This window comes from Balaenoptera borealis (genome assembly GCF_965194805.1).
Source record: "Balaenoptera borealis genome assembly, chromosome: 4".
Classification (NCBI taxonomy): Eukaryota; Metazoa; Chordata; class Mammalia; order Artiodactyla; family Balaenopteridae; genus Balaenoptera; species Balaenoptera borealis.
In genome coordinates this window covers 137,196,609-137,220,622 of record NC_138861.1, presented here as the reverse complement: position 1 = coordinate 137,220,622, position 24,014 = coordinate 137,196,609, and the positions used below count along the sequence as shown (strand labels likewise).

The 24,014-nt window shown below is 40.8% G+C and overlaps 1 protein-coding gene and 1 pseudogene across 2 annotated transcripts in view; both read left to right on the top strand.

Moving 5' to 3' along the window:
• LOC309627643 (sodium channel and clathrin linker 1-like) overlaps nucleotides 1–24,014 on the top strand; it is a 224,099-nt gene that overhangs the window by 123,589 nt on the left and 76,496 nt on the right. The window lies entirely within an intron of this gene.
• Nucleotides 9,575–13,242, top strand: LOC309628187 (hsc70-interacting protein pseudogene; annotated as a pseudogene). The gene has a single exon. The product of its transcript is annotated as a hsc70-interacting protein pseudogene (transcript).

Genomic DNA, 24,014 nt, shown 5'->3' with positions numbered 1-24,014 from the left:
CTTGTGTGTGATGGATTGGATGTCAGAGGTGAAGAAGTGGGATTAAAAGATGACTCCCAGGCCTCTGGCTTAGAGAACTGAGTGGATTCATTTGAAATTCCACCAGACATTCACTAAGCGCTGAGAGGCTTGCGTGGTGAAAACGACAAACCCCTGGCTCCCGGAGCAAAGGAAAGGAAGGAAATTGCTGAGGAAAGGAAATGCGAGAGTGGAAATATGATGAGTTCAGCTTGAGGAGACAACCAACTGAAGATGCCCGCAAGGCAGATGGGGTTGAGATTCTGCTGCTCTAGAGGAAGGCTGGGTTGCAAATATTGGTTAAGGATTCATCAGCATAGAGAGGTTAACTGAGGCCATGGGAGTGGATGAGATCAACTGGAAGTGTCTATAAAGTAAGAAGAAAACAGAGCCTAGGCTCCAAACTAAGGAGTCATATTCAACGGATGGCCAGAGGGAGCTGCAAAGTTTCAGAGGTTTCATTGAGAACAGTCCAGTTTACTTGTCCTCATGCCTAAATCAGGACTTCAAAGCACCATAGGAAAAAAATCACAGACCTGTGCCGGTTGTTTCCAAGAAGTATTCATTATCCTCACCTCCACCATGTCCTGAAATCACTCGCTATTTCCCCAGACAGCTCAATCTCCCATTCTTACTGGGATCTTACTCAGAACTTTCTCCCTGTCCTCAGTCTGCCATCCTGCCACTTACCTAGGCATTTTCAGCAGAGCTCCTAGCCTTCTACATCACAGATGTAACAGAAGCCACTGGAGAGGAATGCCTCTGACCTTCTACCACCAAACTTGCCTTCCCTGCAGGCTCACCTTCCCCCTTTTCTATCACAATGGGAGGCATGTGACCTTCCTTCACCTGGGCTCAGTCTCCTGAGACTGGCTTCACCTTTTTCTGGTCTCTGACTCAAGATTAGCCCTTCTCTTTCAGGTACCTTCTACTTCTCTGGCTACTAACTCCTTCCTAAACATATTTCATATACTTCTGCCTCCCTTTAAAATGAAACAGCCTCAAATCTCCCTTCCCCTGCCTTCCCCTTTATAGTCACACTTTTTGAAAGAATGGTCTGTACTCACTCAAGCCTACTGAAATCTGACTTATGCCCCCCAATCACCCCAGAGAAACTGCCCTTGCCAAGATCACCATTGACATTCTTACTGCTAAAATCAGGGGCAATTTCTCATCCTTGTTTTACTTGACCTTTCACTCACATTTAACACTGTTGTCTGTTCATGCCCTGTTTCTTGAAATACTTTCACCTGGTGAAAGTCTTCTTTCACATAACATCAACACCCTTCTAGTTTCTCTCTCTCTCTGGCCTCTTCTGATTCTCTTGCAGGCTCCTCTTTCTCTTTTGTTACAGCAATGCCTCAGACAAATTGTTTTTGAGTAAATGAGAAGCTTTTTAGAAAATTCAACTGTAGGAGTAATTTTGGTTGAGACATTTTATAAGAAAAAAGGAATGGTTCACCAGCCATGTTTAGAAATGGATACAAAAAAAAGAACATCTGGTTAAAGATTATTAGGCTAGTCAATCAGCTGGATGGGTAACCCTAGCTTCCCAGAAGGAGTTCTCAGTCTTATTAAAGTCTGTCAGAAAACTGTTCACGCACTTTATCAGGAATGCTAATTGCTTCCCAGAAGGAGTTGTAAATTACATCACACAAAAAATTTCTGTCCCAGACGAGCTTTGAGTCAATTTGCTTTCTCACTTTCAGTCTCTTAAATGTTGGTTTTCCTTAGGGTTCTGTCCTAAGCCCTATTCTCTTCTCATTCTACATGTATCTCTTGGTGTTCTCATCTACTCTCATGACTGCCCCCCAAAACATACATTTATACTTGTATCTCCAATAACTTTCTGAACACCCCATTGGACTTCCCACAGGCAGTCCAAACTCGGTGTAGCCAAAGTGAACTCATTTTCCCTCCCAATTGGTGCTTCCGCATCTGTTCCATATCTCAATTAGTGGTACCACCATCCACAATTTGCAAACCCAAGAGTAAACATCATCCTTGACTCTTGCTTTTCCTTTGACATCTCCTCCACCATCATCACCACCACCACCAATCCAATCTATCACCAGGTCACAGCTACATCAGGCTTCATCTCTCTATCCCTACAGCCACTACCATCTTCTCAGTGACTTAAACCACCATCTAACTTGTCTCCCTGCCTCCATTCCTGTCCCCCTCTAATTCATTCCCTACTCAATAGTCAGTGTGATCTTTTAAAGCAAAAATATGATCTTAGCATTCTCATTTAACACCATTAATTGCCCTTTCTTCTGTGTTTACTCTTAAGGATAGAATGTGTGATCAACATAGTTACTTAACTTTTGCTAGTTCCCCTTCCAAACCCTCCCCCTGCTCCATGGCTTTTCACATTTCTTCAGCGGTTTCCATTCAGAACCTTTGAAAATGCGTAACCCTAAACTTGGATCATTCTTCCCTATCTACACCCCTGCTTTTGGCTCTAATTCACTCAAGTTCTACCAAATAGGCTTATCCTACCTCCCTAACCCCACCTTTTTCTAGGCTTCTATGACACTCAGTATTATCACTATACTCCCTCACTGTTGTAATTTTTTGTACCCCTCACTAGACTGTGACTCAAGGACTTTGTCAATTGTTCTCTCTGTTATGTTTCTAGTACTAGGTCTAACTGTTGGTAGGCAGTTAATAAATGTTTTTAATGCAATGGATGAATGATCAATATATTTGTGTAATTAAATAGTCTCCAAAACACCATTTAAAAAACAGATAACTTTCATTCTTATTTTCTTATGCTAAAAGTATTAAATACTATATTTTAGAGAAGCCAAAAAATCACCAAAAGGCTATTACTCAAAGACAATTACCACTAAAATCTTGGAGTATATTTTTCCTGTCTTTTGTATATTTATGTGTCTCTAAATAGACATACATTTTTTAGACAAAAGGGATCATACTGTATTTCTGTTTTCTGACAATATTTTATTTAACTTATCCATATAGTTGGGGGTTTAGGTTATTTCTATGCTTTTACTAATATAGACTGCTTTAGTGAATATCCTTATATCCTTATAGTTCTATAATCCATGATTAGGAAAATGGAATTTTATTGACAGTGTAATAATCTACCATATAAATGGAATTTGCATGATTCCTGATTCTTTATTGTTACACATTTATGTTTTTCTCTAACCCATACTTTTACAAATAAGGCTGTAAGAAATATTCCTATGCATAAATTTTTGTTTAACTATTTGACCATTCTTAGGATAGATTCTGAAAAGGTAAATTACTAGGTCAAAGATTTTAAGGCTTTGGATTAATTTTGCCAAATTGCTTTCAATGAAACACGTTGTAATTTATTTATTTTTTTGGCCGCATTTCACTGGCATGCGGGATCTTGGTCCCCAAGACCAGGGATCAAACCCGTGCCCCCTGCATTGGGAGCATGGAGTCTTAACCACTGGACCACCAGGGAAGTCCCAAACATGTTGTGATTTAGATTCACCGCTACCATTGTACTGGGGACTTGCTGAGTGTTTGACAGTTACCCAGCACAGAGCTAGACTCTATGGAGGGCTGGGAACATGCCCTCAAAGAGATACATATTTGGAAAGATACATAATACATACATGAAACAATAAAGGTAACCTGACCATATATATAAATACCACAATAATTTGGAGATAGGAAATTCTACTAAATGCTAAAATAGGTTAAACAGGTTTCATAAAAGAAGTATAATGATTAAGACCAGGAGAGGTAGAAAGAAAGAAATGGAGACTGTGGGGAAGACTGAGTTGGGGAAGGTGCCTAGAGAATCTGCACAGGGAGCAGGAAGGAGAGCAGCTAACAATTATTGAATGTTTTCTGTGCACGTGCCAGGCACTGCACTAAGCATTTTATACCTAATATCTCATTTTCTTCTCGCAGCAAATCTGAGAAGTAGGTATTATTATTTTTACCCAGATCTGAATGACGTGAAAAACTGATGTTCAGAGGGATTAAGTAACTTGCCAAAGATCATAAAGCTTTTGAGAGGTGGCACCAGGATTTGAACCCAAACAGTCTACCTGCATAGTTCATGCTTTTAAGCATATCACTCAGCTAACTCATTACAAAGTCAGGATCATGTACCCAGTCAGGAATTGTATCAGTGACTTGAGTCAGTTGGCACTCAGTAGATGCTTGAGAAAGAAAATGAGGGCAAAACGGATTCCACATGCTCAGGCTTATTTCAGACAGCAGAGAACTAAAAACTTACTTTAAAATATGTGGCATGGACTTAAATGTAAAATGTAAAATTATAAAGCCTAGAGAAAAATATATAGGAGAAATCTTCAGGATCTAGGTGTAGACAAAGAGTTCTTACACTTGACACCAACAGCAGAATCCATAAAAGGAAAAATTGGTAGATTGGGTCTCTCAAAATAAAAATTTTTTTCTCCAAAATACTCTGTTAAGAGGATGAAAAATCAATCTACAGACTGTGAGAAAATATTTGCAAACCACATATTCAACGAAGAACTAGTATCTAGACTATATGGAGAACACTCAAAACTCAACAATTTTTAAAAATCAAACAATTCAATTAGAAAATGGGCAAAAACCGTGAACACATTTCCCAAAGAGGAAATACAGATGGCAAATAAGCACATGAAAAAATGTTCAACATCATTAGCCATCAGGAAAATAATGCAGATTTAAACCACAATGAGATATCACTACACTACTATCAGAATAGCTAAAAAAAAAAAAAAAAAAAAAAAAAAAAAAACAGTGGCAACACCAAATGCTGGCAAGGATGTGGAGAAACTGGATTGCTCATACATTGCTTGTGGGAATGTAAAATGGTCCAGCCACTCTTGAAAACTGTTTGGCAGTTTCTTATAAGACTAAACATGCAACTACCACAAGGCCCAGCAATTGCACTCTTGGGCATTTAGCCTAGAGAAATGAAAACTTATGTTCACATGAAAGCCTGTACACAAATGTTCATAGCGGCTTTACTCATAGTAGCCAAGAACTGGAAACAACCCAGATGTCTTTCAATGAGTGAATAGTAAACAAACTGCACTATATCCATACCATGAAATATTACTCAGCAGTTAAAAAAAACCATTGATACATATACAAATCTCCAAGAATTTATGCTGAGTTTAAAAAGCTGATACTGAAAGGTTGTATACTGTATGATTCAATTTACATAACATTCTTAAAATGACAAAATTATAGAAATGGAGAATAGATTAGTGATTACCAAGGGATAATGAGGGGGTTAGGGAAGCATGGAAGTGTATGTGACTGTAAAAGGGCAACATGAGGGATCCTTGGTGATGGAAATTTTATATATCTCGATTGTATCAATGCCAATGATATTATACATGAATGTATCCTACAATAATATTGAACTATAGTTTTACAAAATGTTACTATTGTGGGATACTGGATAAAGGGCACACAGGATGTCCCAGCATTATTTCTTATAACTGTATGTGAATCTACAATTATCCCAACATGAAAAGCTTAATTTTAAAATACATAGCCAACTGGAAAAGAATTTAAACACTAACATATTCTTAGAAAGTAGCCTAAAAAGTAAAGAAATCTCCCTATGTTATTCAGCAGAGCCACATGAATGAAAAATTCACCTGGCCTAAGGTGGTGCAGATGTATACATTCCTAAGACTTCCGCTCTGTTGCAGGAAGGCCCACCTTTTCAATACTAGTAGAAACAAGAGGCTAAGGAGGGTTGCAGAGGTAGGAAGAGAAAAGGAGAACTGAAAGATTAAAAAAAAAAAAAAAAAATGGAGTGGTTCTTCCTAGAGCCCTTTATAAATATTCTCTGTCACCTGGTTTTCTGTTTTCCATCTAAATGGCCAGAAGGAATTAATGACTATGCCCTTTCTATGGTAGAGACTCACCAGGGCCCTGAGGGCAGGGGAAGAATCTGAGTCTTGCCTCACATCAGCCAAATCTTACCTAATCTCTCACACATATTTCTCCCCTCCAGTCCCGAGGCTTCGCCCTGGACGCCCTCCCCGCCCTCCCAGAGGCCCATTCCCCTAGCAGCCCCACTACCCAGAACAGAGCATCCATGGAGACATCTAATATATCACTGACTGACTTCTAATCATGGGTCGAGCCCACTAGGTCACTCTGTAACATTCATCTTAGTTTTAAAAACATGAGAGGGACATTGTTGGCAAAAATCCAGGAGTAATGAATTCTATGTTCTAGAAACAGAGAAACTGAACTATTTCAGTTTGAAAGGAAGAGCTGGCAGAAAACCAACAGAGCAAAGTCCTCTGGGGGGAAAAGAAAGCAGGCTGGTTAGTTAACTTGTAGGTCTGTAAGGTGGGCAGATTTCTTTAAAAAGCAAACAAGCAATTTTAGACTTGAGAGACTTAATTGGCATCCAAGGCCAAGAATATGAATAATGTTATATCAAAACCTTGCTCAAGTGAGAATTCTGCAATCGAAGCATTCTGACTCTAATAGCTAAAATTTAAGGGAGAAGAATATAGAAAGGCTGTTTATTTTTCCAGTCATATATTATAATATATACCATTCATGGTATCAAGATTTAAATCTCATCTTTTTTTTTCATCATCATGGCAACAAAAGTTTGATGCTTTTCAGAAGTTCGATGTCTAAGAAAATAAAAAGTTAAGCTGCTTTTGTAGGTTATAGACAGTGCTAGGATACTAAGATGCATTTGTTCTTCCCTCCATAAAATGAGAAACTTCATTTATGCATATAGGAAAATTAGGGAATTGATAGTAGCTTAATACAATTCCAGATCACTTTGGTAGTGAATAAGGAATAAAAATCTATTTGTTTTAACCCTTTCCCTTTCTTTTAACTCTCTCAGTCCACCTAAAATATTATCAGTGAAAAGAAAGGCACACAGGAAGAAAAACAACAAAGCAAGAGCCTGAGGAAACTATACCTATGTCATCCTCTTTCAAATTATAAGTTTCATTGTAAGTATCATTGGATGGACAAAGATTTATGTATAAAAATGCCCATTTCTGGGTTATTAATTTTATTACAGCAAAAAATGGGAAACAATCTAATGTCCAAAAATAGGAAAATGTTTAAGTATTTTAATGTTTAAGTATTTTAATGTTTAAGTATTTTACGGTATGTTGATATGGATATGGTGGAATGTTTTGCAGCCATTTAAAGAAGTCATACTTTCAAATAGAAAAAATTAAAGAGTGAAATACCTACTAATCGTGGGAATAAGGAGGAAAGGGAACTCTCATACAATGCCAGTAAAAAAGTGAATTGTTACAGCCTTTTAGGAAAGTAACCTGGCAATATCTATTAAAATTAAAGATACATTATCCAGACAAAGAACCTGATGTAGGTAAAGAGTATTAAAAAAAACAAAAGCAGGACTTCCCTGGTGGCGCAGTGGTTAAGAATCCACCTGCCAATGCAGGGGACACGGGTTCGAGCCCTGGTCTGGGAAGATCCCACATGCCGCAGAGCAACTAAGCTCGTGCGCCACAACTACTGAGCCTGTGCTCTAGAGCCACAACTACTGAAGCCCGCATGCCTAGAGCCTGTGCTCCACAACAAGACAAGCCACCGCAATGAGAAGCCCGCACACCGCAACGAAGAGTAGCCCCCACTCGCCACAACTAGAGAAAGCCCATGCACAGCAACAAAGACCCAATGCAGCCAAAAGTAAATAACTAAATAAATAAAATAAAAATTGGGTTTGTTTAAAAAAAATTAAAAAAAAACCAAAAGCAAAAGCAGGTAAGGACTATGCCATGGAATCCTCTTATACAAACATAGAATACCTTTCATGGAAGTAATCCAACTGAAAGAGCCTACTTCCAACTCCCTAACCACTCATAATGTCTCTGGGGTCCACCACTGTGGGATCCTCAAGCCTTGCCTTTCTCTTTAATCCCAGCCCTCTGGGTAATACTATCTCTCATTTGGCAACCAGTCAACGATGTTCAGGGACCACCCATATTGTTCAGCCCCCTACACGCTTCCCTTTCTTCACTCGCTTCCTCCCACCCACCACATGTTAATTGCCAAGTCTGGTTAACTCTGAATTTACGATACGTCTCCCACTTGTCCCTTTCCTCTTCTTCCTATACCATCTATCCTGACTCAAGGCTGTATTACCTATCACTTGATTATCCAATGGTAAAACTGGTTTTCTTTCCTCCTTAGCCCTCCCTGCTCCAATTTATTTTACACACTGTGACCAAAGCAATCCTTCATGCCCCTCTGACCATGATACTCCCCTGCACAGAGCACTTGATGCCTCCCCTTTGGGTGGAGAGCAAACCCCAGCATCCTCCACATCACAACGAACGCTCCATGTCCTCGAGCACCTGGCTCTAAACATGGCCTGAACTTGCAGCCCCAGTACCTTTGTGTGTTGAATGGTATACTGTGTTGAATAGTATCTCCCCAAATCCATGTCCACCTGGACCCTCAGAATGTGACCTTTCTTATTAGGAAACGGGGTCTTTGCAGATGTCATTAGTTTAGATGAGATCTTGCTGGATTAGTGTGGGCCCTAAACCCAATGAGTGACTTCTCATCCTAATGAGAAGGCCACAGGAAGACACAGAGGGACATACAGAGGGAAGATGGCCATGTGAAGATGGAGGTAGAAATGAGAACGATGCAGCTACAATCCAGGGAATGCCAAGGACTGCCAGGAGCCACCAGAAGCTAGGAAGAGTCAAGGAAGTATTTCCTGGGAACTTCAGCAGGAGGTTATGATACCTTGATAGTGGACTTACACCTTCCAGAACTATGAGAGAATAAAGCGTTGTGTTAAGCCACCAAGTCTGTGATAACTTGTTACAGCAGCAATAGGAAACTATGCTAAAACCCATGGGAAGGGCAGCAGGGTCAGGCACTAGACAGGTGCCATTTTGAAGAACAGGGCATCCTGTGACAAAAAGCAGCCCCTGTTCTGGCGCTCAGGACTGCTGAGGCTCTCCTCAGGCACCTAGGTGCCATCCCCGGCAAAAAGCATGAACTGGGAGGTGAACTTTCATGGAAGACACAAAAATACAGTTAATAGGAAATTTAAGAGCATTCCTGCCCACAACCCAGCTGGGTAGGGTGTTCAGGCATAGTTCAGTTATAGTAAATTAAAAACTTCAATATTACAACCCAAAGCTAAATGTGAGACTGTGCTACCCCATACTAATCAATGTTTGGCTATTTTTTTGTTTTATATCAATAAGTCATATCACTACAATGTGGTGAATTTGCAGCTTTTGCGGCCAGGACCCTCTGATGTTTTTTATTGTACTCTCTGCTTAATACAGCCACAATTCGTCCTGCAGGTCCATTAGAAGTCCCTTGGACAATCGGAGAGCAAGTTAATAAAGACCATTATACCATGTGCTCAGCTTCTTTGGAGAGAGCGAGAATCATGCTGTGAATCGGTATTAAGGCTAGTGCAGCACTTATCACATGCACAGAGCACAGTGAGATCAAGGAGGTGGGAGGGGGGAACAGACAATCCAGGTGGAGTCCTGGTTCCCTGCCCTCCTCCCCTCCCCCACTGGCCCTAGCAGGGAAGAGCTCATATTGGTGGACCAGCTCAGCCATCAGGCAGGAGTAAGAGTCAGGCCCAAGTTTAGTCAGGCAACACTTGGCCCATCAGCCAAAATCTCTCTTCTCCCCCTTCCCCCACTGCCATCCAAGTGGATCTATTTACTTAAGGTTAACTTTCGTGCATTCAAGGAAAAGTATTCAAAAGTTACTTTGGTTTTGAAAAATTAATGCTCGACTTTACAAAATCAAAACCCAAGGAGATTTTCCTGTAAGCTTATAAATTTATAAAATTTTATAGATATAGCTAAATTTAAACAACCCCTTCTAAAGGGGCTTTTTAAAAATATATATATTTATTTTTGTATTTGACTTGGCTGCGCCGGGTCTTAATTGCCGCATGCAGGATCTTCGTTGAGACGTGCGGGATCTTTAGTTGCAGCATGCGTGCTCTTTTAGTTGTGGCAGGCGGAATCTAGTTCCCTGGCCAGGGATCGAACCAGGGCTCCCTGCATTGAGAGCGCAGAGTCTTAAGCACTGGACCAGCAGGGAAGTCCCTCTAAGGGGACTTTTGATGAATGTTTGGTCTCAGTTAATTAACCTACTTTAAATATTTTAACTACATTTATAAATTTAATATATTCAATTTATTTTTTTTAAGTTCTTCAGTTGTCTGACCAAAAAACAAACCAAAACCAAAACCAAAAAACACTTCCCAAGGACTTAAGTAATTCACATATATCTAATAAATTAATCTTATAAATATGTTAATTTTAAGTTTTTTAAATGTCTAATAGTGTATTTACATTTGAAAAATTTCCACTTAAAATCACAAATGTAAATCAATTACTTAGTTACACATTTTAAATAAGCATTACACATACAATGTGTCATTCCAATAGGTCATATTCTCCTAAACATTATAAAAACTTGACACACTAAATATACAGATTCCTTTACACAAAACTACTAATACCATGTGTTTGATTTTTAGAACACTACTGTATTTAATTGTAAGCCTTCTCAATGTTTTAAAAAATGCTTATTGCTTTAAAAAACGTTTATCTTCTCAAATTCTTTTGATGGTATCTTCTAAAGCTGGTTGAATTGCATATGAGGTCTGGAGCCACGAGTATCTAGGGGAATTTTTCTCATACAACACTACGAAGATGAGTCCCTTTATACTACTAATATATCATAAACTACAAAACTTAAAGAGGGGGCTGACACCAGCCTCCAAAATGGCCTCCAACGATGCTCTCCTCCTGTTAGTCACTTCCCTGTGTAGACACTTCTACTCTGAATGAGGCTGACCTGTAATCAATAGGATGTTGTGGAAATGATGGAGAGTGACTTCTGAAGCTAGGACATAAAAGACATTGCTTCTTCTACCTTGCACACTCTTGGATATTTTTTGTTGTGGAGGAAGCCAGCTACTCATGCAGCCCAGGGAGCCGTCTACGTGGTAAGGAACTGAGTCCTCCTACCAACAGCCAGCATTAACTTGCCATGTGTATGAATCACCCATCTGGGAAACAGATTCTCTAGCCCCAGTCAAGCCTTCAAAAACTGTAGCCCTGGCCAACATACTGACTGTGACTTTAAGAGGGACCTGGACTCAAGACTAAGCAGCCTCACCCTTCTACGTAGTCACGCTGAGCTAGCGCCCTGGGCTGGAATCCGACCTCAGCCTCAGCCTTGCCGGACCATGGACCTTCCCAAAGTGAACGAGCTTTGAACCTTCATGAAAATGTGTAAGCAGGATGCCAGTGTCCTGAACACTGAAGAAATGCACTTCCTGAGGGAGTGGGTGGAGGTCACTGGAGGTAAAATACCACCTGCTACTCATAAAACTAAATCAGCACATACCAAGGAAGAAAAACCAGAAAGTGAGAAAGCAGAGGAAAACATAAAGACAGATGAAACGTCAAGTGAGGAAAGTGATCTAGAAATTGAAGGTGCGATTGAACCAGACACGGACGCCCCCTCAAGAAATGGGAGATGAAAATGGTGAGATAACTGAGGGGATGACGGATGAGGCAAAGGATAAAAGTGTGGCTGCCATTGAGGCCCTGAATGATGGTGAACTACAGAAAGCCATTGACTTGTTCACAGATACCATCAGGCTGAATCCTTGCTTGGCCATTCCATATGCCAAGAGAGCCAGTGTCTTCATCAAATTACAGAAGCCAAATGCTGTCATCCGAGACTGTGACAGAGATATTGAAATAAATCCTGATTCAGCTCAGCCTTACGAGTGGGCAGGGAAAGCGCACATACCTCTGGGCCATTGTGTAGAAGCAGTCCATGATCTTGCCCTCGCCTTTAAACTGGATTGTGACGAAGAGGCTAGTGCAAAGCTGAAAGAAGTTCAACCAAGGGCCCAGAAAATTGCTGAACATCAGAGAAAGTATGAGTGAAAACATGAAGAGAGAGAGATCAAAGAAAAAATAGAAAGGGTTAAGAAGGCTCGGGAAGAACAAAAGAGAGCCCAGAGGGAGGAATAAGTCAGAAGACGATCAGGAACTCAATATGGCTATTTTTCCGGTGGCTTTCCTGGGCCAACACCTGGTAATTTTCCTGGAGGAATGCCTGGAATGGCAGGGGGTATGCCTGGGCTCAATAACAGTATTAGTGATCCAGAGGTTCTTGCGGCCATGCAGGATCCAGAAGTTATGACGGCCTTCCAGGATGTGCCCCACAACTTGGCAAATATGTTGAAATATCAGAGCAACCCAAAGGTTGTGAATCTCATCAGTAAATCTTCAGCCAAATTGGGAGGTCAAGCCTAAGGCCCTTCTGACAAATAAAGCCCATGCTGAAGGAAAGATCACCTAATGGATGTCGCAATAATACAAAGCAGTGTACCTCTGACCTTCTCATGAAGAAAGCTATGGTGCTTTGAAAATAATCTCTCTCCCTCTGTCCCAAATGCAGTTGAAACAATTTACAGTGGTTTGCTATTAGAACAATCATTCAGATAACATTTTCCTACTGGGAATTAAAAGCTTTATAAACACTTTTTAAACCTGAAAAATATTAAAACAACAACAACAATTAAGCCCTTCCTGCTAAAAAACAAAACTCACTAAGCTGTTCCCAAATTCCCGATCCACAGAAACTGTGTAAGATAATAAACATTTATATTGTTATTAATATAAATTTGGGGGTAATTTGTTATGTAGCAGCAGATAACTAACATCCCTAAATCCAAATCATATCATTATCTAATTTTCAAGCCTGATTAGTTCTTAGAAACCTCCAGTCAGGTGACTGCACCATTGCTTGGATTAAACTACTTATTGTTTCATCTCCTTCTCAACATTTTTTTTTATTCTATCTGTTGGGTTCACAATCATACAGAAGCATTAAAGTATATCTAATTCTGCTTCTTATAAGCCTGTTCCTGACTCTACCACAAATTCAAGGAACTACATTCTACTGCCACCGATCATCACAGCATCGTCCACTGGACCAGATTGAAAGTTTATATTTTAACAATAAAAGATGGAAGCACCTTTTCCAGAAATCCGCTGCTAAAATACCCAAGAAGTCTAATAAACATCTCAGACTTAACATGGTAAAAAAGAGCTCTTGATTTTCCTCTCCCCTAGCCTACTCATCCCAGTCTTCCACAGCTCCGTAAATGACAGCATCACCCATCCAGATGCTTACACGAAAAACCTAAAAGTCATTCTTTTATTTATTTATTTATTTATTTATTTATGGCTCTGTTGGGTCTTCGTTTCTGTGCGACGGCTTTCTCTAGTTGGCGGCAAGTGGGGGCCACTCTTCATTGCAGTAGGGGCCACTCTTCATTGCAGTACGCGGGCCTCTCACTATCGCGGCCTCCCTTGTTGCGGAGCACAGGCTCCAGACGCGCAGGCTCAGTAATTGTGGCTCACGGGCCTAGTCGCTCCACGGCATGTGGGATCTTCCCAGACCGGGGCTCGAACCCGTGTGCCCTGCATTGGCAGGCAGATTCTCAACCACTGCGCCACCAGGGAAGCCCCTAAAAGTCATTCTTGATTCCTCTCTTCTTCTCATACAATCAACATTGGGGTTCCCTCAGCTTCTACCTCCAGAATATATCCTGAATTTGTTGACTTCTCTTCATCTCCATATCCTATCTCCACACCATCTCCAATCTTTTCATCTCCATCTCCTTAGCCTAGACTATGCCATCATCTTTCACCAGGACACTGCAAAGATCCTCCTAACTGTAACCCCTGTTGCTTTTCTATATACACATTCACATACAGGTCTTTGTGTGACATATTTTATTTCTCTTGGGTAAATAACTAGATGTGAGATTGTTGAATCATATGGTTGGTGCCTGTGTAATTTTATCAGAAACTGCCGAACTATTTTCCATCTTGCACTCCCGCCAGGAACATCTAAGAGTTCCAGTTGTTCCGCATCCTCTCCAGCACTTGGAATTTTTTTCAAATCATTCTAGTAGGTGTGTAGTAGTCCTTTTTCATTTTTTGAATTGAGGTAAAATCCACATACGATGAAATGTACAGATTCTAAGTGTACAGTTCAAATGAGTTTTGATAAACGTGTATACTCATGTAATCGAGATGTAGCACATTTCCATTACCCTAATAAATTCCCTACTAACCCCCTTCCAGTCAGTCTCTACCCCCTAGAGGCAACCATTTCTGACTGTTATTCCTCGTAAGAGGATTAGTACAGTATATATGCTTTTGTGTCTGCCTGATTTTGCTCAACATAATGGTTTTGATATTCACCTATGTTATTGCATGTATCCGTAGTTGTTTTTATTGCTGAGCAGTATTTTATTTGTATGAACATATCACAGTTTGTTTATCCATTCAACTTTTGATTGACATTTGGGTTATTTCCAGCAATTCCATTCCTAGGTATTTACCCGGGAGAAATGAAAGCATATGTGCACAAAGAGACGACAATCACCTGCTTCCTCTCTTGATCCACTAAATCCATTCTCCGTATAGAAGCTAGAGGGATCTTTTAAATAAATTACTCAAATCCCATCTCTCCTCCACTGAATACCCTTCAGTGACTTCCCATTCCCCTTAGGAGAGAATACAAACTCCCTACCACAGCTTGCGAAGCACAGACATCACTGACTCTCAACCCTGGCTGCACAGAGGAATCCCCTGGGAACTTTTGTTGCTTGGGCTCCACTTCAGATCAAGTGAATCAGAATCTCTGGCAGAGGGTCCACATAGTTTTTAAAGCTCCCCAGGACATTCTAACAGACCTCCAGGTTTGCAAGGCCTTGCCCGGTGACCTCGCCTGTGGCGCTCCCACTTTATCTCATGCCACTCTCCCCGTCGGGTGCTGTAATCCAGCCACACTGGCCTCCTTTCAGCCCTGTGAACACAGCGATTTTATCCCTACCTCAGGGGCTTTGTACTAGTGTTTCTTCTGTCTGGAATGTTCTTTAGATCTTAGTGTAACTGGTTCTTGTGATTCAGGTCTCAGCTGAAATGTCACCTGCTCAGAGGGACTTTTCCTGCCCACCCAACCTAAACGAGCCACTCTGGAGCATGTCACTTGTTCAAATGTTCTATATCACATTTATGTCCAATACTGTCCTGTTCAAGCATTTTTCTTTGTGTTTATTGTCTATCTCCCCCCTCTAGACTGTAAATCCCATGAGAACAGGGACATTGCCTGCCTTGTTCTCCACATATCCTTAGTATTTATAATCATGCCTGGCACATAATAGAAGTTTCAAAAATATTTGTTGGAAGCATGAAAGAATACACTTATAAAATGTACATATTACCTGGGAGAGAGGGCAAAAGTCCATAACGGGTCTTCTTTCTTTCTTTCCCCCAGGTGTTACCATGAGGTAGTTGATTTACAGGAGAATGGAGAGACTCTAAGGGGATTAAACCCAGATACTCAGAGTTCATTAGGTCCTAAAAGTCAGCAAGATTGTTTTCGGCTTCTAGTATCTTAACTTCAGTCCTAACCTGAGGCTATTCACGTTGTAGATACTCAGTGAATATATTTCTATTAGCAGTGAAGTGACTATGGTCTGCTTGGAGGGGCTAGAGGGGATGTGGGAGGAGGTGATGGGAGGTAGAGTGTGTAAGCAGGGATTAGGAGATCATGAGAAAAGGAGACAGAAGTATATTTATGCCTTTATATTTACTTAAGGGAGCTGTCACCAATTCAAGGCATGAAATTCAGTTTAATCTATTCTAGCCAATTGGATTTCAAAACACTGTCCTATTCTACATGTAGTTTCTCTTTGTAAGCAAGGCAGTATGTTAAAACAAAGTTTTAAAGAAATTTTAAAAGAAAGGAGAGAAAAAGGAAAAAAGTGATACAGGGAGGAAGAGAGGAGGGAACCAGGAAGAACGTAGGAACATCTTCTTTGTGCTATACACAGTACTAGGCACGTTCAGGCATTTACTTATTTATCGCAACCCTATGTGAAATAAATATAATTATACTCATTTTACTGATGAGGAAACTGAATGAAGCTTAGAGAAAAGTAACTTCCCTTTTAAATATTCTTACCACTTAACTGTTAAAATAGATAAAAATATACAAGATGTACACAGCAAATATGCAGATGACATTAACATTGGAAATGCCATCTGACGTGAGCAAATAGATCAAAGATTCAAATTCGTCTTGTCAGGCTAGAACACTGGATTAAAACCAAGGGTTAGATACAATGTAGTGGATAAACTAAATCTTGCGGTCAGCTACACAGGTACAGAAAGAAGGAGCCCTAGTTTGCCTGGAGTTTGTCTAAAAAGATCTTATTTAGTTGACTGCTAGTTTAATATAAGCCAATAGTAGATGCTAAAAATGTGAATAGGACACCCCCTAAGTATCTCTTGACAGTCCTTACCTTAAACGACTTCTTTTCAGTATTTACCACTGGAGATATTTTAAAAATTCTCTTCTCTCCTGGCTTCTGTTACACCTGATTATCTTTCCATTTCTGAAGCAGATCCTCATTAATACTAATACTAATAAGACAATAGCCCTCATTTATTAAGGTTCTGTGCCAACTACACAATTACTGTATTTAATCCTCCCTCTTAATAGCACTAATGAAATAGCATAATTATTTCCATCATCTTATAGATGAGAAAACTTAGGTTTAGAACATCTAAGTGATTTTCTCAAGATCAGACAGCTAATAGCGTTCGTAGCGCTCAACTCCAGCAGTCTGACTTAGAGCCACACGCTTCGAACCGCTGTCCCTTCTGCCCCAGGGTTTCTTTCAGAGCTTCCCTTTCCTTTGCTCGTCCCTTAAGTGTCAGTGTTCCTTAGAGTCCAGTCCTCAGGTCTCAGCTCATCTTACTTCATTATCTCTCTGGTTAATCATCACTAGACATGGGACTTTTAACTGACAACTTCTACATAGGTGAATCCTATGACTGCCACCAATAGTTGCCACCCTAATGGCACTTACCCTTTGCACTGCCTTCCTTGCTAGTAGGTGCCTCTATAAGCTTCAGAGGAGGCTGGATCCAGCCCCAACCCTGGCCCCAGAGACAGAATCATGATTAGTTTAAACCAGGCATGATGCGTCCCCTGCCCCCTCTTTTCAGTGACTAGTTTAAGTACTGGAAGAGAGTCAGCTGAGAGATTTTTGAGAAGTTATCCTGGCTCTTAAACAGAAATATTCATCAGCAGGTAATCGCTTTTCTATCACCTTGTTGTATCTGCATGTGCTGTGGAGAACTAAGTCAGCAATCGTGGAGCCTTTAATAATTTTCAAGAGTATAAAGGGCTCCTGAGAACAAAATGTTTGAGAACTGCTGCCTAGTCTGTGCCAGTATTATCTTTCACTAGGTTATTGAAACGGTTTCCTAAATAGTTTTTCTACCGCTAAGCTGAGCATGGCCAACCCCAATAAACCCATTCTCTGCATTGCTACCAAGGTGATCTTACTAAATGCTAATCAGACTCCTACTTAATCCATCAATGGCTCCCTGTTGCTTTCAGTTTAGCACCTAACACCCTACTTCTCTTGTTTTATTTGTCCCTCTCCTCTCACGCATCCGTTCACCCCAGCCATTCACAGGTAATTGCAGTTTCCTATCAGAAATGATACTGTCTGTTGTTTCCATTCCCTCCCACCTTTTTTTTTTTGGTCTTTGGAGCAGAAGACATTTATTACAGTGAATTGGTTACACGGGTAATGGAAGAGCTAAGTCAATCAGGATGGTGAGGCAAGCAGAAGTGCGCAACAAGGGCAAGCCACCACCAATGGCAAGTTCTGGGCGTGGAGGAATAAAAGGAGGAAGTGATGTCACCAGACCCCCAAGGGTCAAGGTTACGCAGGGAAAGCTAGAACCACGGTAGACCTGTTCTGCATGTTCTGGGACCATGAAGGAGCCAAGCCACTGCCAACAGTGCCTTCCAAAGCTGAGCTTCCTAATCTTCTCTTAAGTCCACACTCTCACAATCTATCCCTTCATTCTCTAGCTAGCTAACTTCTACTTTTCCTTTAAAACTCAGATCAAGGGTCATTTTCTACAGGAAGCTGTCTCTAAGCCCACAGTGTAATTTACCTGTCCCTCTCTGTGCTTCCAAAGCACCATTTATCAAAGTGGTCACCAGAAAGTACTGGGACCACTGGTTTGTTGAGTTTCCCCCTAGACAATAAGCTCCTTGAGGACTGGGGCAGCCTCTCTTTTCTTTGTATCATTTGAGCGCAGGGCAATATCTGACTACAGTGTTGGGGGCTATTATATGTGCTCAGAAAATGTTTTGCAAACATATTAATGAATTAACTGTAGGTAATTTGCTTCTGGGATGAGTTTCATTTTCTGAACCATTTGCTTTGTGTGTGTGTGTGTGTGTGTGTGTGTGTGTCCAAAGCCTGGACTATTCAGGGCATTTTCCTTCACACACAAGCTTCTTCATATAGCCCTTGAGAGGAAATGTTATTTCATTTCTTAATACCGTCTCTATACTGTGGGATGTATAAAGATGCTTTCTGGAGCCCAAGTCTCACGGTCCCCTTCAAACTGTGTTTCCTGGACTGGAGGCCTCAGTGGTTTCTTCCTAATTCTCACACTTGGAACACTTAATTTTAATTTTACAAACCACCTTCCAAAGAAACCAGAAAACTGTTCTGTCAGTCTTATACATTTTGCACTTTCTCTTTTTTCTTTTTTTTTTTGGCTGCACCATCCGGCATGCGGGATCTTAGTTCTCTGACCAGGGATCGAACCCGTGCCCCCTGCAATGGAAGAGTGGTGTCTTAACCACTGGACCGTCAGGCAAGTCCCCTTTTGTTCTTTTTCATAACCTTTTTTCTTCCACTTTGGATAAAAATAATAGGTAACAAAGACTTAATTATATTTTGGGAATCCCTTCTTTCCTTTTAGAAATGGCCACTAATATTAGCATCTTGCCATTTTTTTGAGACAGTCTGTGCATGCACAAGTACCAAGGAAAGCTTTTTGGATAGTAGGAAGACAGTGAGCATGGTATGAGGATGAACAAACTGCCAGCAGACAGTCCTTTTTTTTCCCTTAACAGATTCATTGAGATATAATCACATACCACACAATTCACCCATTTAAAGTGTACAATTCAATGGTTTTTAGTATATGCACAGACGTGTACAGCCATCACCACAATTTTAGAACATTTGCATCACCTCAAAAAGACACCTTGTACCCTTGAGCTAATCTCCTCCCCAACACCCACACTTGTCCCTTTCCCCATCAGCCCTAAAACTACTAATCTACTTTCTGTCTCTGTAGACTTCCCTGTTCTGGACTTTCATGTGAATAGAATGATACAGTTCGTGGTCTTTGAGGACTGGTCTCTTTCTCTTAGCATAATGTTTTCAAGGTTCATCCATGTTGCAGCATGTGTCAGTACTCCATTTCTCTGGACAGTCCTTTCTAAACACCAAAACTGGCCTGGCCCAGCACTGTCACTGGAGCCATCAGTGTGAACTTCTTTGGTGAGAAGATTTTCTGCTGTGGTTCCTTGCTGGTGAATCTCATTGGAGCCTGCTACGTGTGCCTCTTTACCTAAGCCACCACTAGCAGCTGGCATTGGGCCTTATATGAAAATGAGGGAATTAAAAGTTAATCAGAGGGCTTCCCTGGTGGTGCAGTGGTTGAGAATCTGCCTGCTAATGCAGGGGACATGGGTTCGAGCCCTGGTCTGGGAGGATCCAACATGCCGCAGAGCAACTGGGCCCATGAGCCACAACTACTGAGCCTGCACGTCTGGAGCCTGTGCTCCGCAACAAGAGAGGCCACGATAGTGAGAGGCCCGCGCACCGCGATGAAGAGTGGCCCCCGCTTGCTGCAACTACAGGAAGCCCTCGCACAGAAACGAAGACCCAACACAGCCCCCAAAAATAAATAAATAAATAATAATTAAAGGTGCTAATAATTAAAAAAAAAAAAGACTTTAGCCCATATCAATTTCATTCAAAAATCTCCCACTAAATTAAAAAAAAAAAAAAATTAATCAGAATTACAGACAGAATCCGCCAAAGCACTGTATGACTTTTGGGCAATAGAATTCATATGGAAACCACCTCGGACTGTTTCTTCATACAGTCCTAGTGGACTCTCTAGGTGTGTCCAGCAGGGAAGTCCAGGCTAGTGATAGGGCCAAAGCCTATGTGAATGCTGTCAGTTCATTGGTTCTCAGTGTGGTCCCCCAGACCAGCAGCATCAGTATCACCTAGGAACTTGTTAGAAATGCAGATTCTCAGGCCCACCGACTAAATCAGAAACTCTGAGAGTGGGGCCCAGGAAATCTGTTTCAACAAGCCCCCAAGTGATTCTGATCCACACTCGAGTTGGACAACCACTGGTTAGTTACTGGTATAGTACTATCAGCACTGGCGCACAAATCAATTACTGACTCATACCCTGTTTTGTATCCAGTGTATATACTCCATGGATGAAGAAAAACCATTGGGGTCTAAGTAGTAGATTATGGTACCTATGCTGAATTTCTATGCATTGATATGACAGAAAACTTATTTTATTACTCCCCATTTCCCATCTTTATTTCCTTTTAAAACAATGCTTTGATAAAAACTTACTTTAAAAAAATCCTGATAGACCTACTAGAGAATGGACGTGTGGACACGGGGAGGGGGAAGGGTAAGCTGGGACAAAGTGAGAGAGTGGCATGGACTTATGTATACTACCAACTGTAAAATAGATAGCTGGTGGGAAGCAGCCACATAGCACAGGGAGATCAGCTCGGTGCTCTGTGACCACGTAGAGGGGTGGGATAGGGAGGGTGGGAGGGAGACGCAAGAGGGAGGGGATATGAGGATATATGTGTACGTATAGCTGATTCACTTTGTTATACAGCAGAAACACACCATTGTAAAGCAATTATACTCCAATAAAGATGTTTAAAAAAAAATCCTGATAAACTTGTTGCCTTTATAGAGTTTATTTCCACTTCAGACTGAGTAGATCTTGTAGGTAGCATCCCTAGAAGGTGGTACTTCTACAAATCTTGGTTCAGGAAAAAATAATTCCTATATGCACTTATATCAGACACAGGTCTCTAGAGCTTGTTTTTCTGAGTGAATATTTTGTCAGCATAGAGACAATATCAGGGAGTGCATTTTTAAAGCAATTGGTAACCTGATACCTGTATTGATAAAATACCCAAGAGTTCGCTTTGAACACACCCAGGACTTTATCTAACCTTTGTTGTTAAGACCAAACACTTTTTAGATAGTCTGGGGAGAGTCGTTATCTCTTTCAGAAAGAGCACAGGAGTGGCTTATTCTCAGTTAATCTGGATAGATTTGACTCAGCGTTAGCAGTTTCAAAATTCTGTTAAAATGTGCCTTAGATACTTAGACAAAAGTACAGTTCTTGATAAAAAGCAATTTTATTTGTCAGTATGCACTGTTGTGTAATTCTTTTGAAGCAGTATTATTTCCTCAGCATCCATTTTCATTTTGCTTTAAATACCATTAAAATTGATTTTTAAAAAGTCTTAGACACGTAGATAGAATCCTGTCATGAGGTGTTTAACTGCACATGGCCTTACGCTGTTAATTATGATTTCATATGTCTCCGTCTCATCCCTCAACTAGATTTACCCTCCCTGAAGGCAATAACAATTTCTTGTACATATGTGTTTGCTCTCATGATGTCTATCAGATATCCTAAACATAGCAGACATCTGTTAAATATGTGTGTATTGATCGATAGCTTTGATAGTAACTTGAAACACCCAGCCCCATTGTCAGGAATAGAAGCTCTCTTAAATTAGGTCAGTTAAGGAGAGATAACAACAGACCACTTCACAGATATCCAAGGACATAAGCAAAGCACGCCTAGACCACATGGGACACGGAGCTGGATATTCAGGACCCAAGGCTACTCCTTTCTTCTCAGGACCCTGGGGTTTCAGGTCTGTGCTTCTACCTGTATATCTCCTTCAGTGTCTTTAGTAGTCTGACCTCCTTTTTATTGCGGTATCTCTATTCCCTGAACATATGAGCTTACATTTGGCTTTGGTTTGTCATGGATCTACCCTACTATTTTATGTCAAGAGCCCACTGGCATCTAAGTGGTTCAATTTTAGTGGCCCAATTCCAAATTCCATAGAGACCTCATCATCTGATTAGGGTAGAGTTCAGCTCTAGTACAATCAGCCATGAGTAGGAAGTAGGAGGTATAGAGGAAATCAGGTAGCATATAAAGCTATTCCTCTCCAGGAACTGTGGGTGGAACAGGTTCACTAAGAAGGGGTCATGGACAAGGAGGTAACAGCTGACATACTACTCCAGTTTATCTACTACACCCTAGAACTCAGACAAGTAAACAAAAGTTAGATATTAGAGGTAACTAGGGTCATGGATGAACTTCTCTTTTGATCTAGATCAGGGTTTGGCAACCATAGCCCTTGGGCCACATCCAGCTTGTGGTCTGCTTTTGTAAGAGTGAAGAATGGTCTTTACATGAAGAAGAATAGGCAACAGAGACTGTAAATGACAAATGCTAAAATATTTACTCTCTGGCCCTTTACAGAAAAATTTTGCCAACCCCTGCTCTAGATGACCTTTCTTTCTTCATTCATTTCACAAATATCCACTGAATATTTACTATGTTCTAGGCACTGTTCTAAGTATTGTAGATACAATGATGTCACGAAGACAAGCATGGTTCCTACCCTGGAGAAGCTTAGATTCTATTGTGGGAGAGAAGAGATCAAGAGTAAGTATATACAATGCTTGAAATTTTCCATGAATTAAAAGTTACAGATGGACTTCCCTGGTGGCGCAGTGGTTAAGAATCCGCCTGCCAATGCAGGGGACACGGGTTTGCGCCCTGGTCTGGGAATATCCCACGTGCCGCGGAGCAACTAAGCCCATGCGCCACAACTACTGAGCCTGCGCTCTAGAGCCCATGAGCCACAACTACTGAGCCTGCGTGCCACAACTACTGAAGCCCTCATGCCTAGAGCCCGTGCTCTGCAACAAGAGAAGCCACCGCAATGAGAAGCCCGTGCACCGCAATGAAGAGCAGCCCCCGCTCACTGCAACTAGAGAAAGCCCGCACACAGCAACGAAGACCCAACGCAGCCAAAAATAAATAAATAAATTTATTTTTTTTAAGTTAAAAAGAGTAAGTATATACATTAATAAATAAATAGGACAATTTCAGATTATAAGTGCTGTGAACAAAATAAGCAAAGGATATTAATAAAGGGAGAATAACAAGGGAAGGGGACAGGTTGGGGGGATCCTATCTGTGGAGGTGACATTTATGCTAAGACCTAGAAGACAGGAAAGAACCAGTCATGAGGAGGTCAGCATTACAGCCAGAGGAAATGAAGGCAAAGTCTCTGAGGCAGATAAGAGGTTGGCTTAGTCAAGGAACCCCAAACAGGCCAGTGGTATTAGGGCAGAACGTAATAGGAAATGAAGTTGGACAGTAGGGAAGGGCTAGATCATCTATAGCCCTGGAAGGAAGCCATTGAAGATGACATGATTTCATGAATGGTGTGATCTCACAAATGTTGAAAAAAGATCTCTCTGGCTGCCATGAGGTAGATTATAGAGAAGCAAGAGTGAGTTCTATTAAAGAGGTTATTGTAATAGTTCAGGTGAGACATGACTGTGATTTAAACTAAAATGGTGTCATGAGAATGGAGAAAATTGGATGAATTAAAATATTTTGAAAGGAGAATTAATGAAACTAACAGATTTGGTATGAGAAGAGAGGAAACAGCATGAATCCTAGATTTCTGTGCAGCCGGGTAGATGGTAGGTCTGGTCACCTTATCCATATCATCTTCAATAACTGAGTAATTGAGTCTCTGCAACTAAGAATTGTGCTTACGTATTTGAAAAATTTTCAAAGCCAGAAAAAAATTATTCTCCATATTGAATCTTCTTAACTTTTATATACATACTTTTCTGCAAGGGATAATTGAACTAAAAAGCACTGCTATAGCAAACTCCAGACTATCCACTTGGAAAA